General features: G+C 41.6%; 1 protein-coding gene across 1 annotated transcript in view; it reads right to left on the minus strand.

Annotated features, from left to right (window-relative positions):
• The window catches only part of SAP30 (Sin3A associated protein 30), a 294,757-nt gene that overhangs the window by 77,078 nt on the left and 208,967 nt on the right, over positions 1 to 8,712 (minus strand). The gene's annotated exons all lie outside the window — the stretch shown is intronic.

Here is an 8,712-nt window from a genome sequence, read left to right on the forward strand (position 1 = left end):
GAATCTACTTCCACACTGACAGCATAGCTAAACTAGGTGTCAAGGCTATGGGCTACTTAAAACAGTGATTAAATGTTGCCATTTACCAGTTATGGTATTTATTTAATTTATTTATTTATTTCAGTTTGATGACCGGGGGGTCCACTGGGCTCAGGAGCCTGTTTTCAGTGAAGGCCCGGGGAGAAAAGCTCCAACATAACATAGTACAAATTAGATTTTTAGGTTAAAGTTACAATACAGAATGCAGATATAAAAGATAAGCAAAATGCAGTTATAAGGATGTAGATACATTATAAGTCAAAGAAAAGAACTGGAGAATTGGTTCAGTTCCACATTCCATAGTAGACATTAAATATTCAAATTAAAGTTAGCATTCATGATTCAGACATGAACTGATACATTGGTAAAGTACCACACTACATAGCAAACATTAAATATTCAGGTTAAAAGTACCCTTCAGGAGGACATGGTGAGCAAACTATATACAATATATACAAAATGTGCATGAGATAGACTAGAGGAGAGTCATTTCCAAAGGAGTTAGGTAGTAGGGAAAGAGGAAGCAGGGAAAACATAATTTAGAATGAGGAGAGAAGAAGGATACATGGGTAAGGTGCAATTGCAAGTCCAGTTATAGAGATAGTAAGAATGAAGATGTGATTTGAAGTTGTCAATGTTTTCAATAGTTCGTAGAGAAGGAGGGAGAGAGTTCCATTTTTTAGCTAGGGAGAAGGGACAGGAGGTGCCGTCCAGCAGGCCGGATTGGTTTGTAGAATGTGATAACGTTTAGGTGGGAAGACCTAAGTGGCCTGTCAAGGATGTATGGTTGTAGGATGTTGGAAAGAGCAGGGCATATAGTAGCCTATGGACAGTAGAGAGTTTGAGGTAGTGGAGATGGTTAGGAAATTCTAGCCAGTTAAGTGAGTGAAAGGCAGAGCAATGGTGGGAGGAGTATTTGGCTTTTATGGCAAATTTGGAAATTTTATTTCAACAACTTTCCATTTTGGAAGAGATGGACGCAGATAGGTTAGTTAGAATAGGTGCACCATACAACAGAGAAGGGAGAAAGTAAGTAGTGGCAAGGGTTTTTCTAGTAGAAGGAGTGAGATAGTGGATGTTTCTGTATAGTAGGCTGAGTTGTTGATGGGTTTTCTTGATGTTTAGTTGGATATGTGTGTCAAATTTTAGGTGTTCATCTATGGTGACCCCAAGTAGTTTGGCATAGGGAACGATTTCTATAGTAGAATTGTTGTGACTTCTAATTTTGAAAGAATTTTTGTCGAGTGGGGAGGATTGTGAGGGGAGTGAAGAGTAGTATTTTGGATTTGTTAGCATTTAGAGATAGATGGTTTTGCAACATCCAGTTCTCAGTGGCAGAGAAGGCGGTTTGAGTATATGATTGAAGCTCTGGGAGGTTGGTGGCACAGCAAATTAACGTGGAGTCATCAGCATATTGTACTATTTTAGTGTTTGTCAATGATTTCCACTCGGCCATCCCAAAGATATTAAACAGCATTGGGCCAAGAATAGATCCTTAGGGAACTCCAGTAGGAGTGGGAAGGAAGTCTGAGGAGCCTCTCTTCCATTTTACGGCTTGAGATCTATCAGATAGGTAACTTGAAAACCAGGATAGGGAGTTGTAAGAAAGGTTTAGATTAGCAAGGTGGTTAAGAAGAAGGGCATGGGAAATAGTATCAAAGGCCTTGGAGAGGTCTAATAACACAGTAGAGATGAATTTTCCAGAGTCACGGGAGTGGTTGACTATGTCTAAGAATGACAGAAGAGCAGTAATTGTGCTGTGGCCAGGGCGGAAGCTATGTTGGGTTTGAGAGATTAGATGGTTTGTGGTAAGGAAGGGCATTAGTTGAGTTTGAATGCATTTTTCCAATATTTTTGATATTGGGGAAAAGGATGGCTATGGGGGGGAAAGCTGGAGGTATTATTTTTGCCACCCTTGTGGAGTGGGTGTATAAAGGCAGCACGCCAAAGCTGGGGAATTAAGATTCTTGTATGGATATATTGATCAAGATACTAATGGGGAGGGCAATGCCATCTGCAGCAATTGTTTAGGAATTTTGAGGGAATGTTATATGGGGCATTGGAGCATGGTTTTAGCTTGCTGAGGAATTTCTTTATGTAGGAGGTAGGAATAGGTTTAAGTTCGAAAGTAGGGGGGGTTGGGTTGAGAGGCTGGGGTAGAGTGACTAGACTGAGGGGGTAGAGTATTTGGGAAGGACTTAGTTCAGCTATAGAGTTGATAAAAGGAGTTAAAAAGAGTGGTAATTTCTGGATCGGTTTTAGTAGTATCAGGGCAGGGGTTGTTTTTGGTGCCTGGGTGAAGGAGTGATTTGATGGAGTTCCAGAATTGTTTGGGGTTTGTGGAGTGGTTGGTTTGGAGTTTCAGATAGTGGGATTGTTTATCCTTGATTATATGTCTTTTGGTGAGGTTACAGAGTTGCTTATATTTAAGGAGGGTTTCAGGATGTTTATTGCACTGAGAAAGTTTCCAGCATTTATCTCGTTGTTGCATACATTTTTTGGTTTCCTTGGTTAGCCATGGTGCAGGGTTAGGTTTGACTCTTCTAGATCGTGGAGGGGCGTGGGTGTTAAGTATATTTAGGAAGTTAGAATTTAAGTAATCAACTGTGTTGTCAAGAGGGAGTGTATTTAGAGTGTTCCAATTAGTTTGTTTGAGGGTGTTAGAGAGGGTAGTAGGGTTGACGTTTGTAAGGTTATGAGTATGTATATAAAGGTGCTGGTGAGGGGAAGAATGGGTTGCTCGGAGGATAATGGCAGGCAGGTGCTCACTAGTCAGGAAGGATGCCGGAGTCTAATATGTTGTTAGGGTGGGTAGTTAGGATCCAGCCCAGAGTGGATCCTGGAGGATTGGTTTTGTTGGGTCTGGTGATAGAGTTAGTAAATTGAGTGAAGTTGAAGAGGTTGACAGAAATGGAGGGATTTTGGTTGTTAATTTTGTTCCAGTCTAAGGTAATGTCACGTAGAATGTAGGTCTCAAGGTTAATATTAGTTGAGGCCCAATGGAGGATTTCTTCTAAAGCAGTAGTGTTCTTACCTGGGGGAATATAGAGGGAAATGATGCAGATACTTTTGTGATTGTTCATTTGTAGCACACCTACTGCACGTTCAGCATTGTTAAGTTGAGGGATGGGATTAGGGTATGGAATAATGGGGAGTATGTTAGAGAATATCAAGGCTACACCTCCACCTCTTTTATTCAGGCGGTCATATCCAATGGCTTAGTAACCAAGGGGTAGAATTTCTGAATCAGAGATATAAGGTTTTAACCAAGTCTCGGAGATGGCTACTATGTCAGGTTGGTTCTGGTTGAGCCAGGCATGGAAGCAAGTTTTATTTCATAAACTTTGGGCATTGAGAGTAACCAATTTAAGGCTTCTGAGGCTGGTAGTTTTGGCAATATTTGGAGGGAGGGCATTGTAAGTGGTACTAGGTCCAGCATTAGGGTGTATATCACCTGCCAAAATTAGGTAGCTGAAGAAAGAAGGTAGTAGGTGATTTAGCTTTCCTTTAGAGTGTTGGGGATGATATGTAGGAGGTTTAGGGAAGTTGTGTTTCGTTAAGGTGGGTAGGATCTTTAGTTTGAAGTAGTAAAAGTTGTTGGGCTGGAGTAATGAGGGTGAGATAGTATGGAAGTGAGGTGTTGTGGAGGTGAAATGGGGGTTGGAAGAGGTGCAGTGGGACATGAGAGAAGGGGAAGAGGAGTGGAGGAACAGGAGGTAGTAAGGTATAGTAGAATTAGAGTTAACAGGGTGGTAGAGGGGTTGAGAAGGGTAGGTAGTAGTGGAAAGTTCATAGTGAGGTGGTGTAGATTTATAAGATAGAGTAGAGAGGGGGGTATAGTGAAGGTATACTGTAGGAGAGGTAGAAGGTACAGAATGAGGAAAGGGAGAGGAGTACAGTATAGTGAATGGTTGTAAGGGGTGTGGCTTTTAATTGAGGGGAGGGGTGAGAAGAGGAGGGACAGGGAGAGGAGGACTGTGAGTGGAGTGGAAGAAGAGGGGAGGAGACTATTGGTAAGAATAAATGTATCACCAGTGGGGGTGGGTGAGATTTGGGGGTAAGGTAGGGGAGCTGAGTGAGCCCGCAGGGCGAACGGAGCAGGTTGAACCAAAGGGAGAGAAAAGTTATAAAAACAATCAGTATTCAAAGTGACTCAAGCTGAGCCATAGGTGTTGTAGAGGAGGATTTTCTGTAAAAATCCAAGAGAAAAAGATTTGTGGGCAGGAGACAGTGTTGAGGGTGTGAGTTGGATAAAGAAAAAGTAGGGAAGAAGAACAGAAAAGTACTCACTAAAAATTATTTAAGATATTGTATTAGCTAGTTGGGGAAGCACATACTAGTGAAAAAGTATACACCAGGTGAGTGCTGCCACCTAGTGTCTAAAAAGCAACAAGAAAGGGATTTGCTTGGAGGGTAACCTGCTTAAGCACAAGGAGACAAGAGATTAATCTGTAGGGGCAGGTGGAGCAAGCGGGCTGCGGGTGGCTGCTATCACGCAGAAGGCAAGGTCTATGATATAGGAATTAATGAATTAAGAGAAAACTAGCATATTACTTAGAGTAGGCTACATACACAGTGTTTTCTGTAAGATATAGGGATAACTGCACTGAAGGGCTTGTTGAGCAGTGAAGGCATCTTCACCATGTAGCTGGAGGAGGGAGGTCTTGTAACTGTAGTAGCGATCCTTTATTTACTTCTTTTGTAGTTAAAAGAGGGCTCAACCGAGGTAGAAGCCTGAAAAAATAAAAGGAGAAAGGACAATAATTTAGAAAGGCACGAGAGGAAATGTGGAGGCACAGAGGGAGAGATAAAGATGAAAGGAGTTGGGCTAGGCAGGAAGGGAACTAGAGAGCGTATTAGAGTGCTGGTAAGTGAAAGCAGGAAGGGTGCTAGAGAGCGTATTACTGAAAGCTTAAGAGTATTAATAAGAGAAAGCAAGGACCGCAACCCTAGGGTTCATAGAAAAGTACACCCAACTGAGAGAATACAGCTAAGCAAAAAGTGCTACGAGCAGGACCTCACACTTTCAGCCACACATGCAGCAGTAGAGTAAGTCGCTAAGCAATATGAAGGATGAGCAGCAGAAGAAATGTGAAGCAAGTGTGTAAGAGCTGTAGCGGTACCAGTATTAACTAATAGCAACAGTAAATGCAGCCTCAGATTAGTGTAGGTACATGCGACAAATACATAGAACACAATACGGCATCACATCATGACTTATAATGGCAGGAACAAATTCCCATGGCAATAAATCTTTAAATACAGAAACTGATAGGCAGCCCATGCAGCCAGATTTTGTTTTTCTTCTGTGGTGAAGGAATCTGCTCCTTCCATCTACCATACAGTTCACAGATACTTTAAGGCCACTGAGTCTTTTGATGATGTACATCTTGCCAGTATCCTCCTACTGCACCAGTAAATAAAAGGTTTTCTTACCCCTAGCGAATCCATTTCCAGCTTTAAGTCAAGCCACCTCAATCTTAAACATCAGATTTACTGAGGGGCTCTATTTTCCAGTGCCTTAATACAACTTTCAGTTGAAAGGATACGCTATACTGCCCAGTTTTACTTTTCTTCTACAGTACACATAGCATGATTTATCCACAAGAGTTTTGTCCAATTCCCCAAGACAAAACTTCAAGCATGTGCAAGCAGTACCTTTTATGCTAAATTACAAACATGTAAAACCAGTTGGGTACCCTTGTGCCAAGTTGACCTGAACGGAGTTGAGCAAGGGTGTCCAGTGCAATAAACTTTGTGTCAACTGCAGATGGGAGTTAATGGCTCAGCTATGATACCCAATACACAGAAAATTCAGTCCCTTTATTGATCAAAAATGAGGGGGACAATGTTCAGAATTCAAACTTTTAGCAAACAGAAAAATAGGCAACAGTGCATCCTTCACCTCTGCTAAGAACAAAAATTCTCATACCCAGACAGACTTTCCCAGTAAATAAAAGAAATAAGTACATAACTAAATTGTTGAGGGTTGAATTGACTAAATAATAACAGTCACTTGAGCTTCAGACTTTGTATCATTAAGAAATGCATACCAATACTAAACCATGAGTTCTAGCAACTTTCCAAGTATATGACAACAATATTTTAAAAATATTCCTGACGTTGACATAGGTTCAGTGGATGGCTAGGTCAGGTCTTTGTCCCAGATTCTTGTGCAAAAGGGTATTTTTTTTTAATTTTATAAAAGTCTGAGATATACATAGACAAAGTGGGGCTATCAGAGGAGCAAAATGACTGTCTACTTTTGTTTGCTCATTATTCTGGCCCTGCAGGAGTGACTTGTATGAAGCTACCTTTTGTTTAGAACAAAGCTGAAATGCATTACATAGCCATCATTTTTTAGCACAGATGTCTGACATATATACAGACATGGCTATACCCAACTGCTGGGTGGCGGTGACTGACATCTGTGGATGAAAGTAACTGACCTGGTCATTTGCACACTTTAAACCGTGACCAATCTGGCTTTGCAGCATTACTGGTATCCATTTGTATGAACAAACATGGAATACCTTTATCTGATCACTCTGTGTGCATGTGTGAAATAAACTTACTGAGATTACTGCTATTATAATAATTTTACTCCAGTCAGACATTTGAGGTGTATAGAGTCAGTAAAATGGCTGTAATTGATGGGTATGGAGGTCATCTGTGGATAAAAGTGTCTTACCCCTGCTGTTTTTTTTTTTACTACTATGAAAAAATCACCGATCTAAAATGACAGAAGTACTGTCAAGTAATATGCTGTATTTGCTTACGATCAGTGTAAACACAAAAGTTATGTACTTACCATAATGTTACATCCATGTTGTCCGATTCTTGTCTGGTTCAAACATACGAGTTTGCCTGATTGAACCTCAGCACAGACTTTGAAGCTTTTTCAGATCCAGAGCTCTGACTCCTCCCCTACCCACAACTCCTTGAACTCCACCTTAGCTACTCAATGAGTTTGCCCCTCTCACCACTTTCCAGAAACTAGATAATGCTACATAAGAGGCTCCCACCAATTAGTATTTCCAAGCTGCTGAGGAAAAAAGGGTGCAGTCTGACATGACCGTGCAGAGACATGGAATAACTGGTCTACTTAACCATCTCAAAGCTATATATGACAATCTGGAAGAGGGTTGCAGGGAGGGGGGTTGAAATGAAAAAAAAAAAAAAAAAAAAAAGACAACATGGCTCTAACGTTATGCTAAGTACATAACTTTTGTATCCAATATGGTCTATTTTTGTCTGTTTCAAACATATGGAACATAATCCCAAGCTGTCAAACTGGGCTGCATCAAGGAAGGACATTCTAGCAGCTAATACCCTTGGCCCCTATCTAGTAGAGCTGTTGGCATGATCCCTGGTGTGAACTTTCTGTTACCAATCCACTCGTCAAGGTTCCTCTTGAAGAGTGATATTGAGGGGCTCTGTCTTATGTAGATCGGGACCTTGTTCCATAGCAAGGGAAGCCTTTGCGAAGGGAATCTATCCCTCCAGCATGTTCTATTCATTGCTGTGCTGAGGTTTATATCCCTAGAGCGTGTAGCTCGAGTGGATTTGGTTTTGCTAAGATGGAGCATGTTCAACAGTTCTGGGTTGGACATGGCTCTGTATGTTAGACAGAGATCGCCTCTGAGAAGGCGGTATGCAACACAGAAAAGCCTTAGTTTTTTCAATTGTGCTGTATAGGGCAACTATTTGAGGCCAGTAATCCTCTTAGTGAGGTACCTCTGTGGTCTCTCCAGCTGCTGGAGATGCCTAGCCAGGTACATTCCAATTGGTGCATTGTACTCAATAATGGGTCTGATGAGGGAAGAGTAGAGGGGCACCACTACATCCTTAGATCTTGATGCGAACCCTTTCATGATCAGATGGGTCACATAGAAGAATTTTCTAACCACCTTGGCAACATGGTTATCAAAGGAAAGCTGACTATCTACTTGGGTCCCTAGATCCCTTATTACTACTTCAGATTTCAGGGGGTTACCTCCTATGTGGTAGTTCGCGGGTACTCTGTTTTTCCAAAGGGGATTATTACACATTTTTTAGCATTTAGCTTAAGACCATGGGTTTGACACCATGCATCAGTCTCATTAAGGCCCTTCTGGAGGATATCCATGTTGGCCGGAGACTCTATGTTTGCAGTCGTCCGCAAACTTGGGTCAGCCACAGCCCATCAGTGCTATGCCAAACAGGAGGGGCCCCAGAACAGAGCCCTGAGACACACCGCTCGTTACTGGTCTGGATTCGGACATAGATCCCGCTACTCTTACTTTGTGGGATCTGTCTGAGAGCCAGTTTGTGATCATCCTTTTGTTTGGAATCTGGGAAAAAACACCGGTAAGTTTACGGACTAGTTTAGGTTTGATGTCACCTTACGAATAAAGAAGTAAATGGTCCAAAGGAAGACTATTTTTGTGAAAAAACAAGTGGAGAGGTTTACATCAGAATGCCTGTAACTCTGAAATTTGTCTGGCTGATGTCACTGCCACTAGAAAAATTGTTTTCAAAATAAGGAAGTTTAGGTCTGCCATGGCTGCAAGGTCAAATGTAAACTGAATCAGAACTTGCAGCATAATGGTGATGCCCTATGTAGGAGTTCGGTCTCTAATGGAAGGTCTTAGTAGGAAAGTACCTTTCAAGAAAGCTTTAGAAATTTTCAGT

The sequence above is a fragment of the Protopterus annectens genome, chromosome 2.part0 (assembly GCF_019279795.1).
Source record: "Protopterus annectens isolate FY-2018-M chromosome 2.part0, PAN1.0, whole genome shotgun sequence".
In the NCBI taxonomy this organism is placed as follows: domain Eukaryota; kingdom Metazoa; phylum Chordata; order Ceratodontiformes; family Protopteridae; genus Protopterus; species Protopterus annectens.